At 40.1% G+C, this 21,880-nt stretch overlaps 1 pseudogene across 1 annotated transcript; it reads right to left on the bottom strand.

The window, feature by feature from the left end:
• Positions 1-17,122: 17,122 nt before the first annotated feature.
• On the bottom strand, positions 17,123-19,012 carry LOC310718620 (annotated as a pseudogene). Its single transcript has one exon. The product of its transcript is annotated as an uncharacterized misc_RNA (transcript).
• Between the last annotated feature and the right edge of the window lie 2,868 nt (positions 19,013-21,880).

Here is a 21,880-nt window from a genome sequence, read left to right as displayed (position 1 = left end):
CTGTAACATTAGTTTAAGTTACTTACCACAAACTAGACTTAATAATATCCTACGGAGCAGACGTCACTGATATAGATATTTTACCCCAGAGTGATGACATCACAGACCATTATCCCCTACTGTACACACTACCGGTAGAGCAGATTAACCGTGTTTCACCACGGTATCGACTTGGTAGGACTATTATTCCAACCACTAAGGACAGATTCATAAATAACCTGCCTGATTTATCTCAGTTTCACATTAAACCCATAACTGCTGATCATCTTGATGAGATGGCGAACAACACAGACCTTATCCTCACTAGCACTTTAGACACTGTTGCCCCCATCCGGTTAAAAAAGGTTCGAGAACAAGCACCTGCACCTTGGTATAATAGTCATACGCATGCCCTAAAGAGAACAACACGTAATCTGGAGAGAAAATGGAGGAAAACTAAATTGGAGGTATTTAGAATTGCGTATAAAGACAGTATGCTTAGCTACAGACAGGCGCTAAAAGCTGCTAGAGCTAAACACCTGAGCAAACTCATAGAAAATAACAAAAACAACCCCAGGTTCCTTTTCAGTACAGTCGCTAAATTAACAACAAATCAGGGATCTGAAAAATGTGTTCCATCACAGTTTAGTAGTGAAGACTTTATGAATTTCTTCACTGAAAAAATAGATAACATTAGAAAAACAATTGTGGCAGTTCAACCTCTGACAGCATCTCCCGACACAATCGTACTTACAACCCCACAACTACACTGTTTTACATGTATAGGACAGGAAGAGCTGTATGATGCTATTATGAAAGCTAAATCAACAACATGTCAGTTAGATCCAATTCCCACTAAACTACTGAAGGAAGTGTTATATACAGCTGGTGAGCCTCTTCTCAATATTATTAACTCCTCACTATCTTTAGGTCATGTCCCTAAATCCCTCAAGTTAGCAGTTATTAAGCCCCTCATTAAAAAACCTAATCTGGATCCAAACACGCTATCGAATTACAGACCAATTTCAAATCTCCCATTTATGTCTAAGATTTTAGAAAAGATTGTCGCTGCCCAGTTATGTAACCACTTGCAGGAGAACAATATCTTTGAAGAGTTTCAGTCAGGTTTTAGGCCCCATCATAGCACAAAAACTGCTCTAGTTAAAATCACTAACGACCTGTTTTTAGCTTCAGACCAAGGCTACATCTCCCTATTAGTTTTACTAGATCTTAGTGCTGCGTTCGACACTATAGATCATGATCTTCTCCTCGATCGCTTACAGAATTACATCGGTATTCAGGGACAGGCATTAAGCTGGTTTAAATCCTACCTGTCCAATCGTTACCATTTCGTAGATTTAAATGGAGAGCTATCCAGGATAATGCTAGTAAATTATGGCGTGCCACAAGGGTCAGTTCTAGGACCCCTGCTTTTTACAATATACATGCTTCCATTAGGAAATATTATTAGAAGGCATGGAATTAGCTTCCATTGTTATGCTGATGATACCCAGCTATATATTTCATCCAAACCAGGCGATACAGCTCAATTAGCTCGCATAACTGAGTGTGTTGAAGAAATAAGAGATTGGATGACCCATACCTTTCTGCTATTAAATTCTGATAAAATGGAGATTTTGCTCATCGGCCCAAAAAATAGTACACAGAAGCTCCAGCATCTCAGCCTGCATTTAGACGGTTGTTCTGTAACTACTAGTTCAACGGTAAAAGACATGGGAGTTATTTTAGACAGCAACTTATCTTTCAAAAATCACATCAATCAAGTTACAAAAACAGCCTTCTTTCACCTTAGAAATATTTCTAAGCTAAGAAATATGTTATCTATATCTGATGCAGAGAAGCTCGTCCATGCGTTTATGACCTCTAGAATAGACTACTACAATGCATTACTAAGTGGATGTCCTGCATCATTAATAAACAAGCTTCAGTTAGTTCAGAATGCGGCAGCAAGAGTTCTTACTAGGTCAAGAAAATACGATCATATAACCCCAATCTTATCGTCCCTACATTGGCTTCCTATTAAGTTTCGAATAGACTACAAACTACTGCTACTCACTTATAAAGCACTAAATGGTTTGGCTCCCATGTATCTATCCAGTCTTCTAACACGCTACAATCCGTCACGCTCCCTGAGATCTCAAAACTCTGGGCTTCTAGTAGTTCCTAGAATAGCAAAGTCCACTAAAGGCGGTAGAGCATTTTCACATTTAGCTCCTAAACTCTGGAATAGTCTTCCTGACAGTGTTCGGGGTTCAGATACACTCTCCCAGTTTAAGTGTAGATTAAAAACATATCTTTTTAGCAAAGCCTACACATAACACACATCACACACATCACATCACAACCTTGTGCTCCAGAATATATGATCACATGCACATTATCAACTTGTGCTGTTAATATCATGAACAGCAGCTACGCTAATTCCTCTCCACTGCTTCTCTTTCTCTCCCCATCCCGAGGCATCCTGAGGTTTGGCCAGCTCCAGTCACGTCCCACCTCGTGAAGATTATGGACCTATGGATGATCATGGAGAAGTAGATGCCAAGTGTTTAAAGGCCCTGGCATGGAGAAGCTGATGCTGGATCTATGATGATCACAAATTGTTCTGTATTGTTGAAAGATTTATGACCAAACTCTTGATGTCACCCATATGAGGATGGGTTCCCCTTTGAGTCTGGTTCCTCTCAAGGTTTCTTCCTCATATCATCTAAGGGAGTTTTTCCTTGCCACTGTCGCCACGGCTTGCTCATCAGGGACAAACGCACACCATTCACCTTCACTGTTGTTTTCTGTAAAGCTGCTTTAAGACAATGTCTGTTGGGAAAAGCGCTATACAAATAAACTTGACTTGACTTGACTTACTTATAACGATGTTTTGTCTTTAAAAAGCCTTAGTGGAGGTAACACTCGACTTGACTGCACAAACCGAAGCTTACTTGACATAAAAATACCCTGAAAGCGATTCGGAAGAACACGGAGTTGTCTGCTCTCGAATTTGTCGGTCTGCACTGCACAGCTTCAAGTCAAACTCATCTCAGTTTGTGGTGTCTATTCGCATGCGTGAAGCCTCAGAGTCGAGAGCTGGTGGTGGGGGTGTGTGGAAGGAGTCTGACTGCCTTTCTGAGCGGCGCAAATTTACGTTTATTATGTTTAACGTAATCATAACGTATCATATTTTTAATAATGTTTAGAAATGATATAAATATGAACGTTTTTTTTTTTATCACCTCTACCTATTTCACCTAAATCACATTAAAATAATGTTAAGTATTTTCACAGTTTCCTTAGAGCTTTTCTCTGTGTATTGTATATACACATGTTATAAAAGCTGGTAAAGAGAAAGATTACTCCACAGTGCTTTTACTGTTTCACCCTCCTGTTATCACGAGGACACTATATGGAGAAAACACGGGTGAAAATGGTTTAAAAAGTCGTTATTTCCACATTTTTATGTTCAGTTTTCCACAGGTGTTTATCTCTGAGGTAAACCATTTCAATCTTACCTTCGTTATATCGTGCCTGTAACTTTATTTACCACAAATATTTCAGAAGTATACATTAAATAAAAACAACAGTAAAATGTGATTAATTTAAAACAAAACCTAATTTCTTACCGTGACAGAGATGTCAGGTTATCCAGGTCAGGTCAGGTGCTCCAGTGGTAGTGAGTGATGACCGTTTCTTCAGAATCAGAAGGCGGGAACACAGGAGCCTCTGTGAGCTGCACTACCGATTCTTAATTTTTTTTTTTTAACTAAAGGTCATACTATGTTATTTGTTAATAGATAATATTTTTGTTAATCTATTGATCTTATAAAACACGCAAAAAACATATCAATTAAATTTATCATCAATTAAATAATTGAATGATAGATTTCTTTTGACAAATATAGCTAAATATAGCCCAAATGTGGGCAATACAGGGCCATCGAATAAACAAAATGGGCAACCTAACTGGGGCCCACATTCAGCCCATCAAAATGCCCACTCTGACCCCATGCCCACGTGATGCCCATATAACCCAGATAAAACCCATGTGGGGCCCACATGGACATGTTGGCTGGGACGGCGCACCAGAGAATTACAGCAAATTCAGTTTAAGGGCCTAAGCAATTTTTTCCCCACCATACGGTAAAAACCGCAAAAGCACGGGCTGCATTTAACAAGGTGCAGCGGCAGCTTCTTTAACTTTACGCACTTTGTGTTGTTGTGTTCGGGTTTTTTTTTTCTTTTTGTTTATTTATTTATTTATTTATTTATTTAATTTTCTTCAAGTGTTATTTTTTTTACAGGAATCAAAGTGTAAGTGATCCTGAAAATGTAATGTTTGTTTCATAAGTGCTTGGTCGATATATGTTGGGAATTCATTTTCCTCTAGAAAAATTGTTTATATGTTTATGTAGACCGGGGGTGAGTAGCAGTGAACTAGATATAGTTGCGCATGATTTATGTTGTAATGAATCTGCTGGAGCCTTCTCTTTGTTTAGGATAGGCTTGTTCTCCGTGTCGTTAGCACATTTATTTGTGTGGGCGGTAGGTTTCTTTTTTGTTAGTTCATGTTGCTGTCCCCTGGGGTAACTGTTAGAATGGGGTCTTTACTTGTGTGTTGGGTATGTGTTTGTGTTTGTGTGTCGGATGCGCGCGCACAGCGGTGGGGGGGGGGGGTGGGTCTATCCTCTGGCTTCACAGGTCCTGTTTTAATTTTTTTTTTGTGTAGTTGTTTTTGGATGAATGGCAGACACTAATACAGACTCACATTTAGCTGGCAGTGGTGCCCCTGTCCGGTTCCTTAGCTGAAATAATAGGGGTATGGGTAATCCTATTAAAAGTTCTAGGGTTTTTACCCAACTGAAACGCTTATGCGCCGACATAGTATTTTTACAGGAAACACACCTCTGAGTCAGAGATCATCATAGGCTTCAACGTCCTTGGGTGGGTCAAACTTTCCACTCCAATTTTAATTCTAAGGCACGAGGGGTGGCCATCCTAGTAAATAGAAGCATACGGTTTTCACCTACCCATATAATTGCAGATAGGAGTGGCAGATATGTAATTGTGGCTGGTACGCTGATAAAGAACAAGGTTCTGCTGGTTAATATTTACGCTCCAAACTTTGATGGTCCTGATTTTGCGAATAGGTTACTGAGCAGTCTTCCCTTTAAAAATACCCATCTGATCATTTTTGGTGGAGATTTGAATTGTGTTTTGAACCCTGTTTTGGATCGTTTTAGTTCTCGTGCTGTGTCTCAATCTGCAATGTCTAAAACGTTGTCCTATTTCGTGTCACAGAACGGCTTGGTAGACCCATGGCGATGTCGCAATCCCGGGATAAAAAAATTCTTATTTTTCTCCCCGGTGCATCATTCATATTCCAGAATTGATTATTTTTTTTATTGATAGCCGTCTTAAATGCTCTGTTGTATCTACAGATTATTTGGGCATTGTGAACTCTGATCATGCTCCTCTAGCATTGGATATCCAATTCTTAACCCATAGACCCACACAATCTCTTTGGCAGTTTAATTCGCATCTCCTGGCAGACAAGGATTTCTGTGCGTTTATTTCTAAAGCTATTGATGAATTCTTGTTTTTTAATCATCTTGACTCTACCCCATGCTCATTATTATTAGGGACTCTGAAAGCCTATCTGAGGGGGCAAATTGTTTCGTACTCTGCTTTCATATATCGGGAGCACAGAGCTAAACTCAGGGAAATTTCATCGGCTATCAGCCAACATCGTATTATGAATACGGTCACAAACCGAGCAGATTGTCAGCTCATCAGCTAAAACGGCAGGCTGCATCACGCCTAATACCGCAGATTAATAATGACTTAAATTTTACCGTTACCGATCCCATAGAGATCAATGCAGCATTTAAGTCATATTACTCTGCTCTTTATAAATGCCTTACTTAGCTTCATTAAAGGCGATGCAGTCTAATAAAGCCCCAGGCCCAGATGGCTTTCCAGGTGAGTTTTTAAAAATGTTTATCAATAAATTGGCACCGCTGCTCCTTTGTGTGTTCAATGAATCTCTGGATCAGGGCGTGCTACCACCCATTTCAGTCAGGCCTCAATAGCCCTTCTCTTGAAGATGGGCAAGGATCCCAACCTGTGCGGGTCGTACAGACCGCTGTCACTGCTGAATGCCAATGTAAAAGTGCTGGCGAAAGTGATTGCATCCCGGTTAGAAAATGTACTACCACGTATCATATCTATGGAGCAGACTGGATTCATAAAAGGGCAACATTCATTTTTTTAACACTCATACATTTTTCAATATAATTTACTTTAAACAGTCATCTCCTTTCCCTGAGGTTGTAGTCTCATTGGATGCTGAGAAAGCGTTTCATAGAGTCGAGTGGGAATACCTGTTTGCAATATTAAAGAAATTTGGGTTTGGTGATACATTTGTCTCCTTTTCCAAATCTCCGCAAGCCAGTGTTCGTACAAATTATATTAGCTCTGATTATTTCAGTCTCGGGCGTGGAACCCGGCAGGGGTGCCCACTGTCACCACTGCTATTCGCCCTTGCCATTGAGCCATTATCCATTAAACCAAAATCCTCATTAGCCTTTAAGGGTATAACTCGCAAGTGGGTGGAATAACAGGTATCCTTATATGCTGATGATTTGTTGCTATATGTGACTGATCCTGCAGACTCTGTTCCTGTCATTTTATCTATCTTGGATGATTTTGGCTCTTTCTCAGGATATAAACTGAATTTCCATAAGAGTGAGTGTTATCCGGTAAACAATACCGCTCTACAACTTCAGCATCTGAATCTGCCATTTAAATTCAACAGTTCAGGCTTTAAGTACCTTGGGCTGCCAACAGCTAATTTTTTTCCGATATCTCCAAGTCCGCAGCTTTGTATCTAAATGCCTTCCCAATTTTTCCTCTGTACCCCCAAAGCAACCTTGGGAGAGTTAAGTCATGTTTACTCCACACCAGCGTAGTTTGATTTCCCGGATATACAGTTTCATTTTATCTCTCAATAGCTGTAATACAGATAAAACCAGGACCGCTTGGGAGGAGGAGTTAGGGCTGCAGTTTGGCGACGAACGGTGGGAGAAGGCCGTAGATAGGATACGGTCTACCACTTCCTGTGCCCACCTCAGTCTAATTCAGTTTAAGGTTTTGTACAGAATTCATCTTTTCAAATCGAAACAGGCAAAAATCTATCCCGGGGTTGAGGACAGATGTCATGCTTCCCCCTGTCATTTAAGTCATATGTTTTTTTTTTTGTGCCCAAAATTACATACATTCTGGACAGGTTTTTTTGGCATTATGTCCTCCATATTTGAGGTGCAATTGACGCCATGCCCACTGATCGCTATATTTGAGGTTACCAATGAGTCGGTATCACTGAGTTCTGTACACAAAGATGTTTTAGCCTTCTCGTGTTTGTTGGCCAGACGTTGCATACTTCTGCACTGGAAAGCAATAGGATGTCCCTCCATCTCTCGGTGGTTTACAGATTTGATGTTTTTTCTTAAGTTGGAGAAAATAAAATATACACTGAAGGGTTCTACTGTTTTTGCAAGTGGCAACGTGTTATTTCTTATTTTAGGAGACTATGGGTGTTACCTGATTAAAGATCTAAATTGGTTGAAATTGGACTGTATACATAACCTTTCTTTTGTTTCTTCAGTTGTTTTAACAGGGGGATGTGGGTTGTGTGTGCGTGCTCGTGTGTGTGTCTTTGTCTGGGGGTTTGTTATTGTTTTGTGTGGTGGGGTGGGGATGTTTGCTCTTTGTTGTACAAAAAAGAAAAAAGGACAATTTCTGTTTACATTTTTGTATCTGTGATTGTTGATTCTTCAATAAAAAGATAAACCCATGGTTTGCTAAAAAATAATTTTTTTTTTAAATAAAAAGATTAAATTAATTGGTAAAAATATAAATTCTCATATTATCTCATATTCTCATATCAGAATAATTTTCATTAAAAAAAACTGTTGAAAAGTGCAAAAATTCAATGAAAACCGTGAAATGACCAAGTTTTTACAATTTATTGTGAAAATATAAATTCACATTCATAATTTTACAAAAAAGAAAATCAATGCAATAAGTAAACGAAAAAGATTTTATGATAAACCATGTTTTGATGTAAATTTGACTTTTATTTTATAAATATGAAATTAATTGGTAAAATATAAATTTTCATATTGAAAGGAATAATTTCAGGAAAAACTGAAAAAAAATGCAAAATTTTATTGAAAAATGTGTATGACAGATCAAGTTTTTGCAAGATAATGTGAAATTGGGACTTTTCATATTCATAGGCATCATTTAACTAAAAAACCATTGAAAGTGCAAAAAATCTAAGCAAAAAATGATAAACAATGGTTTAAAAAAAAAACTTTCTTAAATAAAATATTTATTGTTTTTATTAAAATATTTAATTCCATATTCATAATCATAATTGCATAAAATGATCAATTATCCCTCATCATAAAAATACGAGTTATTGTAAAATATACATCATATGTTTATGAAAAACCTTTAAAAAGTGCTATAAGTGAGCGCAAAACAATAAAGTGGCTATACAAATCAAGTTTTTAGAAACTTTAAAAAGTGCAATATGTAAGCAAAAAACTTACATTAAAACCATGGGCTGAGAAAAATATAACTTTTAAAAAAATAAAAATATAATATAAATGGGTAAAATTTACATTTTTATCTTCTTCTTCTTCTTTCGGCTGCCCCCATTAGGGGTCGCCACAGCGGATCATCTGTCTCCATACCACCCTGTCCTCTACATCTGCCTCTTTTACACCAACTACCTGCATGTCTTCCCTCACCACATCCATGAACCTCCTCCTTGGCCTTCCTCTTTTCCTCCTACCTGGTGGCTCCATCCTCAGCATTCTTCAACCAATATAATTCATGTCCCTCCTCTGCACATGTCCAAACCATCTTAATCTCGCCTCTCTCACCTTGTCACGAAAACATCCTACATGCGCTGTCCCTCTAATAAACTCATTTCTGATCTTATCCATCCTCGTCACTCCCAACGAAAACCTCAACATCTTCAGCTCTGCTACCTCCAACTCTGCCTCCTGAGTTTTACTCAATGCCACTGTCTCTAATCCATACAACATCGCAGGTATCACCACAGACCTATAAACTTTCCCTTTCATTTTTGCAGATACCCTACTATCACAAATCATTCCTGTCACTCTTCTCCACCCACTCCACCCTGCCTGCACTCTTTTCTTCACTTCTCTAACACACTCTCCATTACTTTGCACTGTTGAACCCGGGTAGCTGAATTCCTCCACCTTCTCCAGCTCTTCTCCCTGCAACCCTGCAACTCCACTGCCCTCCCTCTCATTCACACACATGTACTCTGTCTTACTCCTACTGAGTTTCATTCCCCTTCTCTCCAGCGCATATCTCCACCTCTCCAGGCTCTTCTCAACCTGCTCCCTACTCTCACAACAAATCACAATATCATCCGCGAACATCATAGTCCAGGGAGACTCCTGTCTGACCTCGTCCGTCAACCTGTCCATCACCACTGCAAACAGGAAGGGGCTCAGGGCCGATTCTTGATGCAGTCCAACCTTCACCCTGAACCAGTCTGTCGTTCCTACTGCACACTTCACTGCCGTTACACTGTCCTTATACATGTCCTGCACCACCCTCACATACTTCTCTGACACACCTGACTTCCTCATACAATACCACAACTCCTCTCTTGGCACCCTGTCGTATGCCTTCTCTAAATCCACAAATACACAATGCAATTCCTTCTGTCCTTCTCTATACTTCTCCATCAACATTCTTAAAGCAAATAAGGCATCTGTGGTGCTCTTCCTCGGCATGAAACCATACTGTTGCTCACAGATGGTCACCTCTTCTCTCAGCCTGGCTTCCACTACTCTTTCCCATAACTTCATGGCGTGACTGATCAACTTAATTCCCCTGTAGTTACTGCAAGACTGCACATCTCCGTTATGCTTAAAGATCGGTACCAGCACACTTCTTCTCCATTCCTCAGGCATCTTCTTACCTTCCAAAATCCTGTTAAACAATCTGGTCAAAAACTCCACTGCCATCTCTCCTAAACATCTCCACGCTTTTACCGGTCTGTAATCTGGTCCAACCGACTTTCCACTCTTCATCCTCTTAATCGCTGCTCTCACTTCCTCCTTACTAATCCTATCCACTTCCTGCTTCACCAACTCCACATCATCCAACCTTCTCTCTCTCTGATTTTCCTTATTCATCAGCTGCTCAAAATACTCCCTCCACCTTCTCAACACATTTCCCTCTCCGTCTCTCCTTTACTGCTCTAACTTGCAGCACATCCTTCCCAGCTCGGTCCCTCTGCCTGGCCAATCGGTACAAATCCTTTTCTCCTTCTTTAGTGTTCAACCTCTCATACAGCTCCTCCTATGCCTTTTCCTTGGCTTTCACCACATCCCTCTTAACCTGCTGCCGCATCTCCTTGTACTCCTGCCTACCTTTTTCATCACTCTGTCTATCCCACTTCTGTTTTGCCAACCTCTTTCTCCTTATGCTCTCCTGCACTTCCTCATTCCACCACCACGTCTCCTTGTCTTGCTTTCTATTTCCAGATGTTACACCAAGTCCTTTTCTAGCTGCCTCCCTCATCACTCCTGCAGTAGTTGCCCAATCATCCAACACCTCCTTAACACCACTGAGCCTCTGTCTGACCTCTTCCCTGAACCTCACACTACACTCTTCCTCCTTCAGTTTCCACCATCTTATTCTTCTTTCAGTCCTCACTCTCCTCCTCTTCTTCTTCGCCTCCAAAACCATCCTACAGACCACCATCCATGCTGTCTAGCTACACTGTCCCCTGCCAACACCTTACAGTCTCCAATCTCCTTCAGGTTCCATCTCCAGCATAGCACATAGTCCACCTGTGTGCACCTTCCTCCACTCTTATACGTCACCCTATGATCCTCCTTCTTCTTAAAATAACTGTTCACCACTGCCATTTCCATCCTTTTAGCAAAATCTACCACCATCTGCCCTTCCACATTCCTCTCCTTAAAACCATACCTACCCATCACCTCCTCATCACCTCTGTTCCTTTCACCTACATGCCCATTAAGGTCTGCCCCAATCACCAATCTTTCTTTTCTAGGTACACCATCTACCACTTCATCTAATTCACTCCAGAATCTTTCCTTCTCCTCCATCTCACAGCCAACTTGTGGAGCATAGGCACTGATGACATTTATTATCATCCCTTCAACTTCCACCTTCACGATCATCACCCTATCAGAAACTCTCTTCACCTCCACTACACTCTTACTGTACTCTTTCTTCAGAATCACCCCTACACCATTTCTCTTTCCATCCACACCATGATAGAACAGTTAAAATCCACCTCCAATGTTCCTGGCCTTACTCCCTTTCACTTGGTCACATGTTTTACGCTGGATGCCCTTCCTAACGCAACCCTCCCATTTACCCGGGCTTGGGACCCGGTAATCTTACAACCGCATATCCACATAAATACACATCAGAGGGTTTTGAACATGATCTATCTACATATAGGAAATCCCCCTCTTCCAGGGTCGTATCTAAAAGATCGGGCCTACAAGAGGTCTCTTGTTCAATGTGCTTAATGCAGTCGTATGCGTCATCAAAACCATCTAAGTCAATAAAGTCTAGCAGATCACGCACTACTACACGCGCTACTACAGCTAAATGCGGCTGAGAAAAAGGCTAAATGGTTAAGATTTCTGTCGCCAAGAGCGTGATTTCATAACCAGATCTACGTCGTGCAGTCATATCTTGTATCTTGAGCCGCAGCAGCCACTGCACTGCAAGCATGAGGGCAACCCTTGTGCTATATCTGTCACTATGTTCCTTGGCTAGAATCCCTGCAGCCCCCAGCCTGTGACAAGACATTGCAAACAAACACTGATGCTTTGTGGCAGTCTTGCTCAGTCAGTCCTGTGACAAGGATGTCATCTGCGTATTGAAGGATGCAGGTTGTTTCTGGAAAGTGTATATCGACCAAAGTTCTGTGCACTAAAGCGGAGAATACGGTTAGCGAGTCAACAAAACCCTGAGGAAGACAGGTCCAGGTGAATTGACGTCCCCTATAGGTAAACGCTAAAAGCGGCTGCATTTCTGAGGCCAAAGGGCCACTGAAAAAGGCAGAACAAAGTTCAATAACAGTAAAAAATCTGTGAGTTGCTGGTATAGAGTTAACAATGGTAGCTACATCGGGCACCGATGGAGCTAACGGAATAACTATTTTAGTAATTTCTTGTAAATCTTGAGTTAGCCTCCGGCATTGTTTATCCACATTTAAATCTGGATTAATCGGTGTGTTATAAAGTGACTGTGTCTAAATCAAAACACTTTGTGACAATAAATTGTGAATAACTGGAGCAATGCCAACATTCTTCTCTTATGACAATGGATATTGTTTGACAAAAACTGGATGGTGTGTTTTCATGAGTGCATGATACATACAGCTTTACCTAGATTAAACCTGCCCCATGTTTGTGAGAGGCCCATAATTTAGGGTTAACTTCACCTAAATTTGGCTCATCAGGCAGGTTGTCTGTACTACCACGGAAGAAATATTTCGGATTTGGCTGTGGCTCATTTGAGAGCTTGAGGACAGAAGGAAAAGAAAGTAAAACATTGGAATAAAATGAAACAGAAACACCATTCCCATTTTATGCATCATATCTCTTCCTAAAAGGTACAAAGATTTGGAATGAATGTGAAGCTATGATAAAATCTTTTATTTTTATCATTGTATAATTTATTTATTTAACTATTTTATTCGAGCATAAACAAATTATCGTGGATTCTTTTAGATACTTCAGACAAAATCACCTATATAAGCCAGACCATAAAGAAACGTCTTCTAATCTTGCATCTTAATGTCCAAGGTGAGGAAAACATTGTCGTGACGAATTCATTCCACCATAGGAAATTGTTATCATTACTTAAACAATTAATGCATAACCAAGACACGAACACACATGCAGCCCTATTGGCTGGCAAATGGGACAATCCCCGCAAGCAAGGAAGTATCCTAAAACTTACCATGATGCATGATTTACCTTCGGATATTGCTGGAAAGTATCTCGCTTTTCTCGCAACAAAGTTTGTATAAAAAAAAATACTTTTTCAAACTATTGTTTGTCATCATGTTTTGCGTAGATTTTTTGCACTTTTAACGGATTTCAGTTAAATTATGCTTATGAATATAAAAATTCATATTTTCACTATAATTCATATTTGTATGAAAAAGTTAACAATTTCTTTAATGAAATTATGGTTATGAATATGAAATGTAATATTTTAATTAAAAAAACTTGATAAAAAAGTGATTTTTTTCAAACCAAACGTGTCATCACGTTTTGTCTTAAATTTTTGCACTTTTAACGGTTTTAGTTAAACGATGCTTATCAATATGAAACTTTTTATAATTGAATTTTTGCATTTTTTACAGTTTTTCATGAAATAATGGCTTTCAATATGAAAATTTATATTTTACCAATAAATTTCATATTTATATGAGAAAAGTCATATGCATGTCAAAACATGATTTATTATGATATCTTTTTTGTTTACTTATTGCACAATTATTGATTTTTAGCTAAATAATGCTTATGAATATGACCATTTATATTTTCACAATAACTTGTAAATACTTGATTTGTTATTTCATGTTTTTCATTGAAATTTTGCACTAATGAATATACTTGCTCACAGATGGTCACCTCTTCTCTCAGCCTGGCTTCCACTACTCTTTCCCATAACTTCATGGTGTGACTGATCAACTTAATTCCCCTGTAGTTACTGCAGGTCTGCACATCTCCCTTATGTTTAAAGATCGGTACCAGCACCCTCCTCAGGCATCCTCTCACCTTCCAGAATCTTGTTAAACAATCTGGTTGAAAACTCCACTGCCATCTCTTCTAAACATCTCCATGCTTCTACCGGTGTGTCATCTGGTCCAACCGACTTTCCACTCTTCATTATCTTAAACGCTGCTCTCACTTCCTCTCCACTAATCCTATCCACTTCCTGCTTCACCAACTCCACATCATCCAACCTCTCTCTCTCTCTCTCTCTCTCTCTCTCTCTCTCTCTCTCTCTCTCTCTCTCTCTCTCTCTCTCATTTTCCTCGTTTATCAGCTGCTCAAAATACTACCTCCACCTTCTCAACACACTTTGCTCACTAGTCAACACATTTCCATCTCCATCCTTTAATGCTCTAACTTGCAACACATCCTTCCCAGCTCGGTCCCTTTGCCTGGCCAATCAACAAATCCTTTTCTCCTTCGTTAGTGTAAAACCTCTCATACAACTCCTCATATGCCTTTTCCTTGGCTTTCACCACATCCCTCTTCACCTGCTGCTGCATCTCCTTGTACTCCTGCCTACTTTTCTCATCACCCTGTCGATCCCACTTCTGTTTTGTTAACCTCATTCCCCTAATGCTCTCCTGCACTTCCTCATTCCACCACCACGTCTCTTTGTCTTTCTTTCTATTTCCAGATGTCACACCAAGTTTGTTTCTAGCTGCCTCTCTTATCACTCCTGCGGTAGTTTCCCAATCATCCAGCACCTTTCACCACCACCGAGCCTCTGTCTGACCTCTTCCCTGAACCTCACTCTACACTCTTCCTTCTTCAGTTTCCACCATCTTACTCTTCTTTCAGTCCTCACTCTCCTCCACACCTCCACTACACTCTTACTGTACTCTTCTTTCAGAATCACCCCTACACCATTTCTCTTTCCATCCATGCTATAATAGAACAGTTTAAACCCAACTCCCATGTTCCTGGCATTACTCCCATTCCACTTGGTCTTCTGAACACACAACATATCTACCTTTCTCCTCGCCATCATATCAGCTACCTCTCTCCCTTTACCAGTTATAGTACCAACATTTAAAGCACCAACCCGAATCTTCACTCTCCTACACTTCTCCTTTTCCTGCTGTCTCTGTAGACATCTTTCTCTTTTGCTTCTCCTCCTTTGGCCAACAGTAGCCCACTTTCCACTGGTACCTTGTTGGCTAACGATGCCTGTGGCGGTCGTTGTTAACCCGGGCCTCGACCGATCCGGCATGAAATTCTTAATCGTGACCCGCATTTTCGATTTGGCACATGTTTTACTCTGGATGTGCTTGTGCCTCCCTAATGGCTGTGAAAGACTTTTTAGTGAAATAATGCTTATGAATATGACCATTTATATTTTCACATTTACTTGTAAAAACTTGATTTGTCATTTCATGTTTTTAATTGAAATTTTGCACTAATGAATATAAATATTCATATTTTACAATAACTATTTTTATGAAAAATGTATTATTTCTGTCTAAATTTATTTTGTCATGTCACCTTTTCATGCACTTATTGCACTTTTAAAAATAGTTTTTAATGAAATGATGCTAATGTATATAAAAATTCATATTTTAACAATAACATTTTAATGATACTGTAAGGTGGGGAACCACCCACTGGTCCAACGGCGGTTTCCAGAGGCGTGGCGAAGGATTCTCGTGCGTTCTAGTCTTTCCTTTCACATTAGATAAGATTGGATTAATGTATTTCCTAATTTTGGTTATTGACCTCTTATCTAACTCCAATTAGATAAAACATAATAAATATTTGCATAGGTTGTTATTTTACTAATAGTATAATTTTGATAGGATGTTTGTTTAGTTATTCTGATTAAACTCTGGCATTACACTCGTTCATTCGGTTCTCATAGTCGCACATGATCCTAGTATGGGCCCTATAATTATTATACTGGTCAACGGTCCTAAGTGAATCAGTATTGGTCGCTGCCAGAGGTTGGACTATACGCTTAAGCGGCCGCTCTCTGCGTGCTCAACTTTAAACATACTTTATTTAGTCCCCTTAGAGGTGACACTTAATTATTACCATAATTATTTCTAACCACAGGTAATGAAAAGAATAATATTGAAATAATCAGAGGTTGAGGCTGACCCTATTTAGAGTGATCAGAAATGTTACTCTAAACAGAAATACATATTGTTAGCATCCATGCTTCTAAGTACACTTAAACTAACGCCAAGTGCTAGTAGTATCTCTCAAATCCTCAGCTGATGTATTATTCACTATCTAACTGGGATTTAGGCCGAACCTAGCCTGATTTTATTCCTTACGGTAACTACGGATGCAACGTTATTACTTGCAGTGTCAACATTTACCGAGCAACACAGAATAAAATCAAACATAACAATTTATTAACCAGGTAAGAAAATCACAATTCAAAGCCAATTCATAGTTCAATTAAAATATAACACAAATACAAACCAATAGTATTTACATTTAAACAGGAAATATAAAACCTTTCATACCTGGTAAAAGACGACACAGTAATTGATCTGTTTACAGATTCCCTGAATTGTTGGTCAGTTCTCCTTAAATACCCAGATAGAGTAAACATTATGTAAACATTATTTAGCAATGGAAGTTTGCCTTGATTGGTTCTTACAGACCTGTGGGAGGCACCTCGCCTGTATACATTTGTAGTGAAGCACACTCCCCTTGCATAGAGTTATGTTTTCTTAACTCTATTAAACCTTTTTTATTATTTGTTTTATTGCTGTGGGAATGGGACCTGTGTACCAGTCGCGATAAACCTTTGTAAAGAAATAAAACATGAAAATTTTCCGTCGTTATTTACATGTGATATGACCTTTCTTACACATAATCATCTGGTGTGCTATAGAATGTCCTGTGTTTGAGAATGTAAAAAGAAAAGGAGGGGTAGAGGGGTCAGACATTTGTCTGCAGATCTACCATTTGTATGGAGATGTGGTGTTTGAAGACCAAGGGTAGCTCTCCGGGGAGCCTACTGTATTCCAGATAAAGTTCTGGTTCTCGAGAGGGGTGTTGTGGGGTCTTGGTCCCCTGCCGTGAGTCCTGGAGGAAACGTGTTGTGTTGTAAAGAGTTCCTTTGATGTTCTTGTTGCCTCGGGCACCTACACGGCACACACCCTGCACTCTCGGGCATCCATGCTGTGTTCTCGGGGAGGGCCGACCTTTTGGTCAGGATCAAGCAAAAGTCTTACAGTTATTTCCCCACTTTTTGAATAGGGTACCTGCGGGTCAGACAAAGCAATTTTTTATTTATTTTTTGTTTTTAGAGTCTTTGGAACACGGGTTTCTGCACGGGTTTCTGCTTCACAGCACTGGAACATGGTGAAGGTGAAGATCAGGGCACTGCCAATGGCACACCCCCGGAACATCCAGTCCCACCAGGTGTAGGTGTACTGTGCTGACCGAGTGGATGAACTGGATAAGAGTTGTGCAGTCTTTCGTGCCAGGTGGGTTTCAACCTGGTTGGTTGAGGTGGTACTCAGTTTGCAGGATCAGCCTTTGTGTCAGGTCCATTGCGTCAACCACAGCTTGGGTACCTTGCTCATAGAAAGTGTCATCCCACCATGGTGAGGTCTCTGTGTCCAGTGGCATTTTTCCTAAAATGTTGACTTGGCCCATTGAAAAGTCCTCTGTCACTTCCATTCCAAGCAGAACGAGTGATTAGCAGAGCAGGTCAGTTCTCCGTAGGTAAAGGAATTCATTTCACTGGCAACGCACCACTGTGTGTGAGACACCTGGACAACATCAGAATAACCATGCAGTGACTAAACGTTAATAAGTTTGGTGTCGTTGGGAGAGAAAGGTTGCAAAGTGTTACATGTACAGATAACATAATTGTGTGTTTCATGGCAACATGTGCGACTGGTAAACAAGGTCTCAGTACCCTTTTGTGTCATGTATCCAGTGAGGTGATCCCATTTAATTACCTGATCCTTCACTACCATGCCCATCTAGCGTATGGTAGTGGAATTTGGAAAAACCTGATCTGGGTGTATCAAAGGAAAAGTGATGAAAAACCCAATACATCCATTACATTCATTTCCTGTACACATCATTATGGTGGATAGTAACTCATTTTTTCTGATTCATACCACCATCACAGATCTAAGATGTCTATGAAGTCATTTAAAACATGTCTAGGCGTTTTGTACAGGCGAAGATCTAGGATTTCTTGTCTAGCAGCAGTGAATAGATCTTGTGCATATGTCCTATGACAGGCTAAGTCACGTTCAGTGGTATGGGTTTGATTGAATAATGTGTGGCTGATCGCAAGAAGCGCCTGCGCTTCGGATCGAACCGCTTTTATAATATTTTCATTGCTATTTGTGATATGCTGAAAACCAGTGGCCACCTGGTTCGCAAACCATGTTGAGAATTGTGATTGTTTGGTTATTTTGTAGTTGTTAGCAATGGAATTAACTGAGCCGAAGAGACCTGCTATGTTTCCGAACAGGTCTCGTTTTGAGCGTGCAGGTGAGATTTGCACGGCAAGTCTGTTTTTGTAGTCATAAATTAAATCATCGATTCGTGACTGTAGCCATGCATAGGTCTTATCATTGTTATTACAGTGATTAATATAAGCAGATAGGATGTTGGAAATATTGCATGATACATGTGTCATCACTAGATTCACATCATGAAATAATGTCTTGTTGATATTCCCTTTAATCAGTCCACCAGGAGGAATAGGATATAGTTTTGGACATTCCTTTGGTTTGCTATATCCACAAGGTGTTAAATTAAAACAATGTTTCATTATCCATGAGCAATTCTGTGGCCCGGTGTAATTATCTGGGTCATTGACACATTTTCCCACGCAATACATGCCTTCTCTCCAGCTAGTCCACACAAAGACTTCAGGGTGATTGTTATCAGGTACATATGAAGTTATATCGAATTTATATTCGGTATAACTCATATGCGTAGTGTTGATGGTCTCAGTGTGTGTACACCTATATATTGCGGGCTCTAAATCTTTGATTAAATAACAGATTTTTGGATCTAATCCATTGTTGATTTTTTCGTAGAGAGTGCGCATGCTCCCAATTTTTGCTCCTGGTTCTGCTTTAAGTTGATACCAGGCCGTTATGTTGTGAAAAGATGTGCGTGCCGGTGTGTCACCTGAAATGTTTACTATAGGGAGATAGCCCGGAGGCCACGTGACTAGTTCTCTGGTTGAAAGTGTACTGAAAAATGTGGATGATCTCTTAGTGTATTTCCATACCCATCTCCCACATTCCAGTGTGTGTGTGAGTGAAAACCTTTGACCCAGCTTGATGCAAGTGGGTCCAGAAACTTTCCTCTTGTCTGGTCTCCATGGAATTGCTGCAGTCAACCTAGGAGATGAAACAGAGAGAAACTTTAATAATTATTGATTAGCAGAACCTTTGAAGATTTTGCACTGGGACATGTGGTGCCATTTCAACTTCCACTTGACAATTATGGCCACACAGCTATTGCATAAAGCTTTTATCTCATGTGGTCCATGCCATCTGGGTGTGAATGGACCCTGTTTTATAAACACCTGTATCATGATCATATCACCCTCGGTAAATTTATTCTCAGAGGTTGGGTTAAATTGTGCATCATTCATTAGGTCCGACTGTCGCTGTTTTAAGGTGGTTTGTGTTTGTAACACTGCCAGGCTTTGTTGTAATTGTGTTAGCACAGTCTGTTGTTTTGCAAGCACAAGGGGTCCCAGATCTGCTGGGGTGATTTCTGGGTCTATGGGTAGTTTCATGACTCTGCCTGTCATGAGTCAAAAGGGGTTATGCCTGTGGCTTTGGATGGGGTTGCTCCCAAGACTGTCAGAACTGTTGGCAGTGCATCAGTCCACCTGTTTTGATGTTGCATTATTTGTTTGGAGATGCTTTCTTTTATCGAGCGATTTGCACGTTCCACCATACCTGAGCTTTGCGGCCTGTATGGAACGTGAAATCTTTGTTTGATATGTAGCATTTCACATATGTGTTTCATTATCTGACCTGTGAAGTGTGTTCCTTGGTCAGACTCAATCTGAGTTGGTGTTCCCCAGATTGGGAGGATTTGATTTGCCATTACTCGTGCCATGGTGCGTGCGCTGTTGTCGCGAGTTGGAATTGCGTCTACCCATTTACAGAATTTATCAATTATGACGAGACAATAGCGATATCCCCCCTTGGCAGTGGGTAATGGACCAATAAAATCTAGCTGTAAGAATTCCCATGGTCCTTTGGGTGGTTCTGGGCGACACAAGTTTGTACGTCCAGTTCTACCCTGGTTGATGGTGGCACATACGAGACATGTGTCGCACCATCTCTCAATGTCTGATGCCATTTTTGGCCACCAGAAGTTTTTTTGTATCAGCTGTTGTGTTTTGAGAGCTGATACATGTGCATAATCATGGTATAATTTAATTACTGGTTTCTGGAGGGCCTCTGGAATGATGTATTTCATTTCTAGTTTACGGCCCTTGGCAGAATACTAGGATACGATTTCATAATTGCTCCATGTGAGATTTAGTCCCTTCTCTTTTAACAGAACAAGGGTCTTTTTTAGCTTTAACGTGGCTGTTTTCATGATTTCCTCCTCTATACTGCTTCTATAATGTCCCTGAGAATCCATGTTTCCTCTAAATTCTTATGCCCCACCGGATTTCTACGGTCTCCGGTCTAACAATGGGTGTACCGGCCCGTTCATCTTGTATGTAGATAGATCATGTTCAAACCCTCTGATGTGTATTTATGTGGATATGCGGTTGTAAGATTACCTGATGAAATAGTAAAAGCTAAATCATTACCATACACATCTGCACAAGCTGCAGAGTTGGTGGCCCTTACAAGTGCATGTCAGATGTCTGAAGGTAAAGTAGTGACTATATACACTGATTCTAAGTATGCTTATGGTGTTGTGCATGATTTTGCCTAAACACGGAAGCAAAGACACTTTAAAAGAGCTGATGGAAAGCCTATAGCACATTTTAATCTCATAGGCGACCTCTTAAATGCTGTTTAACTCCCTGCCACAGTGGCCATAGTTAAGTTTAAAGGACATGCCGCAGGTGATTCGGAGGAAATTTGTTAGCGGATAAAGTAGCCAAGGAAGTCAAGTCAAGTTTATTTGTATAGCGCTTTTCACAACAGACATTGTCTCAAAGCAGCTTTACAGAAATCAACAGTCAAGGTGAATGGTGTGCATTTATCCCTGATTGAGACTGTGGCAAGGAAAAACTCCCATAGATGTTATGAGTAAGAAACCTTGAGAGGAACCAGACTCAAAAGGGGAACCCATCCTCATTTGGGTGAAGCAGCAAACAACCAGTAAATTTGGACACAGTACATACAAATCCTGAGATCCCAATGATGACACATATCTCCAATATACCAGATATTGACCTAAAAAATGCTTCAGAGTCAGCCATAAGGACATAAAGTAATGGGCATAAAATATTAATAAATATATTTATAATAATATAATTTATAATAATAAAAACAATGTAAATCAGATTCTGCTGGTATCATTAGAGATGTATATGACTGCTCTGCCTAAACTAGCTTTAATAGTGTTGGTGAAGCCTGCATTGAAACAGGCTGAAATTAGACTGTTGTTCTCCTGGCAGTACTCACAGAAATGAGAATGACCCCATCTTCAACTACTAAACTGTCACCTTTTGAAATTCTAATGGGCCGGCCTTTCCCGACCCCATGGGTCAGGGGACGCACTGGCATTTCTGTCTTAGGTAACCTGGAAGTGATTGTGGACGACTACGTTTCTGCCCTAGTTGAAAATTTGAATTCTATTATTGCTGATGTCTCACTAACTCCTCCTCCGCCCACAGAAACTGTTCTAGCTGTAATTATCTAACTGATTATCACCCACAGTGGATACACGCAAGCAGGATCAAAACAGCACCCCCTTAATCTGTGCACTAATTGGTCTGTTGGCCTAAGAAACCTACCTAAGTGAGTATTCAGGACTGAAATAGTTGAGAGCCCATAAATAGATCCTTTCTTTAAAGTAGAAAG

The sequence above is a fragment of the Silurus aristotelis genome, assembly GCF_946808225.1.
Source record: "Silurus aristotelis genome assembly, chromosome: 23".
Lineage (NCBI taxonomy): Eukaryota > Metazoa > Chordata > Actinopteri > Siluriformes > Siluridae > Silurus > Silurus aristotelis.
This window is presented reverse-complemented; position numbering and strand designations above follow the sequence as displayed.